This window comes from Eptatretus burgeri, chromosome 17 (genome assembly GCF_056783735.1).
Source record: "Eptatretus burgeri isolate ZD-2024b chromosome 17, Ebu_testis_v1, whole genome shotgun sequence".
Taxonomy (NCBI): Eukaryota; Metazoa; Chordata; class Myxini; order Myxiniformes; family Myxinidae; genus Eptatretus; species Eptatretus burgeri.
Genome location: NC_140977.1, coordinates 39,022,794 through 39,030,837, shown reverse-complemented (window position 1 = coordinate 39,030,837; position 8,044 = coordinate 39,022,794).

Below are 8,044 nucleotides of genomic sequence, written 5' to 3'. Positions count from 1 at the left end.
GAAAATTTTATTTTAAGCAAAGTTTTGTTATATAAATATGGTGAATACAACATACTGTGATGTTTGTAATCATGAATATAAATGTTATAAAAACACCTTCAAACCAACAAACACACATTCAATCTTTTCAGACAAATATCTCCACTTGACGAAGAAACAAAACATTGTGATAGATATGATAACGATATTCTTTAAAAATATATAGAATAAACACCTTCAATCACGCAAACACATGAACAATGAAGAAAGGGAAGGTGCCACTAAATTCTCCATTGAAAACACTGATGGGGGCATTTAAAGGACATATAAAAATAAGATTGTTTCGCTTTCAAGACCCTGGACCATCTTCAATCATGGAAGTTGTTGATGTGATTAAACAAAGGCTTGAAACTATAATTAAAAACACATTAAGTGAAATTAAAACTTTTAAGTTTCATATGGGAGTAAAATTAAATATGGTAAGAGAAGGCGATGAAACTACTCCCTATATGAGGACAAACCCTCACTTTATCTCATCATTTCAAGATTTTGTAAGATGTGAGGTTTACAATGAACTCCAGAGACAAGAACAATATGTTGATAACACTGCAGTAGGTAATTGATTTACTATTACAAAAATAATATTTTCAGATATACACATCTTAAAATCAGATCCTCTTCAAGCTTCTTCTTATATTGATTTACCAAAAGAGATAAAACTTTAGAAAGCGGTTGTTAATATTCAAAACAAAGATAATAAATGGTTTCTATGGTCTGTTCTTGCTCACATCCTCCACAATGGAAACCTAAAAGGGTTGAACATTAGAAGAAATACGAAAATACATTAAATGTTAAAGATTTAAAGTTTACAATGTCATTGAGAGATATTCCTTAATTTGAGAAAATGAATAATCTATCTGTTAATTGTATATGGATTATTGGATACAAACAAAGTTCAGATATTAAAAATTTCAAACAACTAGAAAAATGATGAAACACATATTGACCTTCTCTACTTTACTTCAAAGGAAAAAAATCACATTATGCTTTCATCAAAAATTTATCAAGATTAACCAAATCACAACGATACACTAGAAAATGTAAAACGTATCCTTATAAGAGATGTCTCAACTCCTTTCATACAAAAGAACGATTAAATCAACATTCAAAATATTGTAGTAATCATAAATCAAGCATAATCAATTTACCAAAAGCAGGTTCAAACATATCATTCAAAGATTTTAACAAATCTATAAAACATCTGTTTGTGATATATGCTGATTTTGAAAGTATTCTTGAAAAGATAGATATTGTTTCTCCAAATCCAAATAAATCATATACAAATAAATATCAAAAACATACTCCTTGTGGTTTCTGTTTTTATATCAAATATTCTGTTGGTGATGAATACAAGTTAGAACTTTATAGAGGAGAAGATGCCTCAGAGGAGTTTGTAAGACGATTGGAAAAGACTGCATAAGACTAAAATAAATAATGGTTAAAACCTATAAACTAATATCATTAACAAAGGGAGAGAAAAAGGAATTTAGAAAGAACAGTATCTGTCATATTTGTGAGGAGAAAATTGTAGGAGAGGTCAAACTTAGGGATCATTGTCATCTTACTGGAAAATATAGAGGTCCAGCTCATTCCCATTGTAATCTTAATTACAAGCCGCCAAACTTTATTCCTGTCTTTCTTCACAACAACGCTCACTATGACACACATCTATTTATGAATGAACTTTCAAAGACATCTGGAGATATTTCTGCCATTCCAAACACAGATCAAAATACATCTCATTCACAAAAACAATTCATACATCCCCCATAATCCATATCAGATTTCTTGACACATACAAGTTTATGGCAAGTCCATTATCGAACTCAACATCAAATATTAAAAGCTTACCGAATCTTAAATCACATTTCTCAAATCAAGAAGAGATTGATCTCTTATCACAAAAGGGAATATATCCATATGACCACATGGATTCATTTGAGAAGTTTCAAGAAACACAACTTCCTTCAAGGGGAAGTTTCTATAGTAAGTTGAATAAAACTCATATTTCCAATAGAGATTATACACAAGCTAAAAGGTTTGGGAGAAGTTTAGTTTAATATCAGTTTAACATCAGTTTTAAGATACAAATCATGGTATTCTCCAAGATTCTTTAATCTTGGAGAATACCATGATTTGTATCTTAAAACTGATGTATTGTTATTAGCTGATGTGTTTGAAACTTTTACAAGTCTGTCAGAATAAAAATTCTTATGGATTATACCCCGCTCACCATTACACATCCCCGGGTTTGGCTTGGAGTGCTATGTTAAAAATGACAAAACAGAATTTGGAATTAGTCAGTGATATAGATATGCTTAAATAGATAGAGAAGGCTAAAAGAAGAAGAATATCTCAAGTATGTTCCAAGATATATGCTAAAGCAAATAAATATCTTCCTGATTATAATAAGAATGAGGACAACTCTTACCTGATGTATTATGATGCTAACAATTTGTATGGGTGGGCTATATCTCAATCTTTACCTTATGGAAAACTTAAATGGGTTAAAGAAAAACATTAGGAAAAAGTTTTACAAGACATTGTTGTCTCCTCTCAAAAATAATTGGATGAAGCTGAAGTTGGATATTATTTTGAAGTTGATTTAAAATATCCAGAAGAACTTCATCACAAACATAAAGACCTACCTTATGCCCCTGATAAAGAAAGTCAAAGAAAAGAATGGTTAAGTGATTACCAACAGTCATTTAATATAAAAGGTAAATCTCCAGAAAAAAAAACTACTTACTACATTAAATGATAAAGAAAGTTATGTTTTGCATCAAAGGAACTTGAGACAATATTTATCTGCTGGGTTGAGAGTGAGGAAAATTCATAGGATTTTGAAATTTAAACAAAGTCATTGGTTAAAGAAGTATATTGATTTTAATACAAAAAGGAAAACAGAAGCAAAAACAGATTTTGAGAAGGACTTTTATAAATTCATGAATAATGCTGTATTTGGAAAGACTATGGAAAATTTTAGGAATCGACAAAACATAAAACTTGTTACATCTTGGAAACAGGCTTCAAAGTTAATAAATAGACCACGTTTTGAGCAAGCGGAGGTGTTTTCAGAGAACTTTTGTGCTATTCATTTGAAAAAAAGAGAGTATTGAAATGAATAAACCTATTTATATAGGACCATCAATTCTTGACTTGTCAAAGTCGTTAATGTGTGACTATTACTATAATAATTTAAAATCAAAGTATAAGGATAATGTGTCATCGTTATATTTAATGACAAGTTTTATATTTGAAGACAAGATGACTGTTATATTCCCAAAGAAGAAATTAAGACAAGTGATGTATATGAGGATATGATTGATAATATTGATATATATGATATAAGTAATTATAAGTCAGGTGATGTGTTGTTTTCATCAAAGAAAAAAAAGGTTATTGGTAAGTTTAAAGATGAATTGGGTGGGAAGGTCATGAGTGAATTTATAGGATTGAGATCAAAGTCTTATGCTTTTACGTATATTGATAATAATAACATTGAAAGGTGTGATAAGAAGCTAAAGGGAATAAACAAAAATATAATCAAGGAAACAATAAACTTTAAACATTATTACAACTGTTTAACTTTAAAGAAGGAAGAGTACAGAAAAATGAATACATTAAGAAGTTATAAACATCAATTATATGCAGAAGAGATAAATAAGAAAGCATTAGGAGCTTTTGATGATAAAAGATATATATTAGAGAATGGAATCAATAGTCTCCCTTCTGGTTATAAGTATAAGTGTTAAGATATTGGGTTGGGAATTTTAATAGGCTACCGCCATCTTTTTACTGATTTATAAATGATAGAACCAAGCAATAACCAAACCAAAGAGTGGAGGTGTAATCAGCCATGGTATTTAAATGGGAAACAAAGAATGTGAGAAATATCAAATAAGTCTTATAGAAGAAATAACCTGGGTAAAAGTAGATAAAACAAATAAGCGGATAAATTTAATTACAAATAAGTTGGAGGATGTAAAGAAAAAAAAATCCTTGAATGGACTGAAAACTTTGATGGTTATCAATTGAACAATGGAAAAACAATTTACTAGAATCTCAAAATGATATGTGGCTCAGGAGGTTCTCAAATCAGAGCATTGAGAGAAGTTTATCATTTCATTTCTGCTCAACAAAGACACATACCAAGAACCAAGTTCCAAGTTATTCTTTGTAAATATACTCGATGGAAATGAATGTTATAGAAAAATTAAGTTATTCCCTAAAGTAGAACATGGGCAAATATTTGTTGGTTCGCTCTTTGAGTGGAATGAAAATATGAAGGGGAAGAAGTGCTTTAATCAGAAAGTCTCAATTTTACATTTGCTTTTATGGGAGGGAAGGGGATAGGGAGAAAATCAGTCTCAATTTTACATTTACTTGTATGGGAGGGAAGGGGACAGAGAGAAAATCAGTCTCCTCTTTTGGACTTTTGGGGCTTGAGTCAGAAAGTTTTCCTCCTTTTCCCCATTCATTTGAATGGGAGTCCCAGAAACCCCATTTATCATCCACTCACCAAGGACCTGAAGACTCAAACTTTCGTTCTCCTGCACAGGTACCGACAGCACCACACCCAATTATCCAGTGAATCCATGACTCCCTAGGCCCGACGCAGACGTCTGTTCTCCCTCGGCCTGACGCAGATCCCAGGAGATTTACCCCCTTTCAACTGGTTTACCGCAGTCTTTTTCTCCAGAAGCGAAGATGGATCACAGTTGATTGGAGGGTGAGCAAAAGGAATACTAACACCACTAACATCCAACTCAAAAGCTGGTGGATCAACCTGGTGCAGCTGCTTAAAATAACCAGACCAGTGAGCCATTGTTTTGGACTCCTCTGTCAAGAGCCCAGTACCCTCTGCTCTAACTACAGTACACCGAGGGACGCCCTTGAAGGGATGCAATGCTAGAATTCCCCTGTAAGCAGGATGTGAATCACCTGACCACAGGTTATGCTCTACCCCCTCACAGATTCCACGCACATGCGGAACGTGTGTCATACGCCAAGTACGTCGTAAAAAATTTTTATGCCTTAGGTTTTATGCCTTAACTTCCTGAACAGCTCAGCTCTTCCATTTAGCCTGGCTCTGTGACTGGTCAATGGTATCCAGTGTCCCTTGAGAGTCAAAATTCTTCTTCAACCTCAGGTGATTTGCAAGACATCTACCAGCAACATCAAAGATGGTGGTCTTAAAGGCACTCCACAACTCTTCAGGATTCCCCAAAGCACCTCGACCCCCCAAATCCCCACTCAGCTTGTTCGCAAACTCCTCAGCTATCCTCTCATCCTTGAGCTTGCCAACATCCAGCCGAGGCTGAGTTGGTACCATTCTTTCAGATTTAAGCTGCAACTTCAGAGTTGCTACAACCAGCCTGTGGTTACTATTGAGGAACTGAACACCCCGGTAGACTCTGCAGTTCTGGATCATCCTCCAGCGACCCTCAACGAGCACATGGTCATTCTCCTTTACCACACCACCAGCGGTGGAATACCAAGTCCAGCAATGAGCCTGTGGGTGCTGAAACCATGAACCAGCCACCTTAAGTCCATGACTTGTAAAGTCAAGGACCGTAGTGCTATTCTGGTGCAGAGTACATGTCTCAAAACCATCCCGATCAGTTCCAGTCAATGTATTGAAATCCCCCAAGACTAGAAGAGTATCTCGCCTGGGGCACTGATCAATCACAGACTAGAGTGTGGCATAGAATGCGTCCTTCACGGGGAGATCACTCGCCTCGGTCAGAGTATATACAGAGACCAGCAAAACGACACCCAAGGAGTGACGAGTCCTTCGTCTCATAATACGCTCATTGACCGGTGTTACCTCAATTATCATTAGAGTCAGCTTATTGGACCAGCTGCAGAAACTCCTTGGGCATGGTAACCATCAGAGCGACCAGACCAACAGTAGGTTTAACCACCTGCCATTATCTCACCACAATCCGGTCTTCGAACCTCAGAGAGTGCTGCAATACTGATGTTCAAACGCTTGAGCTCAGATGACAACAGAGACAGGTGATCATAATCTCTTAGGGATAGGACATTCCAGGCATCCACCCGAAGAGACTGCCACAGGTAAACCCGAGGAGACTGCCTTTTGGTGGACGACACCTCAGCATCACCCTGACACACACTACCACAATCTGACCCGGGAAGGTTACCCTGTGGTTTTCCTCCTATCGTCAAAGAGGGGGGTCCCGAAGGTTTTGCCCCAATCCCGTCATCCAGTCAGCTGCCCTGCGACTGGCAGCTGCACAGAAGGTACTTCCACGGAGTGGGTTTTCAGATTTCTTTGCTTTTTACCCCTCAGCCCGAATTGGCTAAGGGGTATTGTCATAGGCGTTGTCCGGGCGGGGTCCGTCCGTCTGTCAACTTTTGATTTCCGTCAATTTCGAGGAGAACGCCTTGTCTGATTAAATCCATTTTTGCAGGGTATGTTGGGGTTGAGTAGAGGAAGGTTCCTTTCGAAAATGGGCACGCTGCGATTTTCAATGTGGCCTCCATGGCAGCCATCTTGAAATTGGTTTCCGTCGATTTTGAGGAGAACGCCTTGTCCGATTAAATCCATTTTTGCAGTGTGTGTTGGGGCTGGGTAGAGGAAGGTTCCTTTCGATATTCAGTGCGATGCAATATCCAATTTGGCGGCTAGGGCAGCCATCTTGAATTTGGTTTCCAGACAATAACTTGAGAAATGCTTGACAGATTGATTTTATTTTCATGGGGTTATAATGGGGGTGGTTAGAGGAAGGTTCCTTTCGATATACAGCACAATCTGATATCCAATATGGCGGCTAGGGCAGCCATGTTGAATTTGGTTTCCGGACAATAACTTGAGAACGGCTTGACTTATTGATTTCATTTTTGTGTGATATAATGCGGGTATTTATAGGAAGGTTCCTTTCAATATTCAGCGCAATCCGATATCCAATACGGCGGTGAGAGCAGCCATCTTGAATTTGGTTTCCGGACAATAACTTGAGAACGGCTTCACACATTGATTTTATTCTGGTGATGTATAATGGGGTTGAGTAGAGGAAGGTTCCTTTCCAAAATGGGCGTGCTGCGACTTTCACTGTGGCCGCCACGGCAGCCATGTTGAAATTGGTTTCCGTCAATTTCGAGGAGAACGCCTTGTCCGATTAAATCCATTTTTGCTGGGTGTGTTGGAGTTGAGTAGAGGAAGGTTCCTTTTGAAAATGGGCGTGCTGCGATTTTCAATATGGCCACCATCTTGAAATTGGTTTGCATCAAGGGGCTGAGGGGTTACGCCCACTTTGCGGTGCTATTTTTCATGTTTTGTGGAATGAAGTGTTTTACGTTGGCCGGAGTGCAAATTCTGGCACCAACCTCCGAAAAATAGTAACCCAACTGCAGGAGGATGTCCGCACACACAGCTGGGCACTATATATGGATGGCCTTTGGCTCACAAGTAGCTCCTCCACCCTTTGACAGGCTTTGTTTTTAAGCCTGCTGGGTGTCCATATCCATACACCCTCCTCACAAGGAAACCTGCTGGGGGAGACGGTTTAGTCGCCGACAACCTGACCATGAAACAGGTTAGTACAGGTTTACATGGTCCCTGTTGCAATCACAAATCTGATCTGGCCTGACCTGAGAAAAACAGGCCTACTTCAGACAGACACATAGCAGCCTCTTCCCTCTCTTCAGACGTTTGCACAAACTGGTCAAACATTTGGAATATATATTTTAACCCTGAAATGTTTCTGTCTCTGTCTGTCTCTCCTACTTTATTAATAACCCTCTGAAAGAAATTCATTCACTCAAACTCTTAGGTCTCTCCCTCTCTCTCAGCTATAATCTTTCTTGGGCAAACCACATTACAAAGTTTGCCTCCAAAGCCATTCACTGACTTCATTCACATACTGCTCTCCCCTCTGGGCTGGCACCCCTGCCTCACACCTTTCTCAACTTGATGCTGTGAAAAGCAAGGCCTTCAAGATCATTGGAATCTCCTGCGATGAAGCTGAGTCTTTACGCC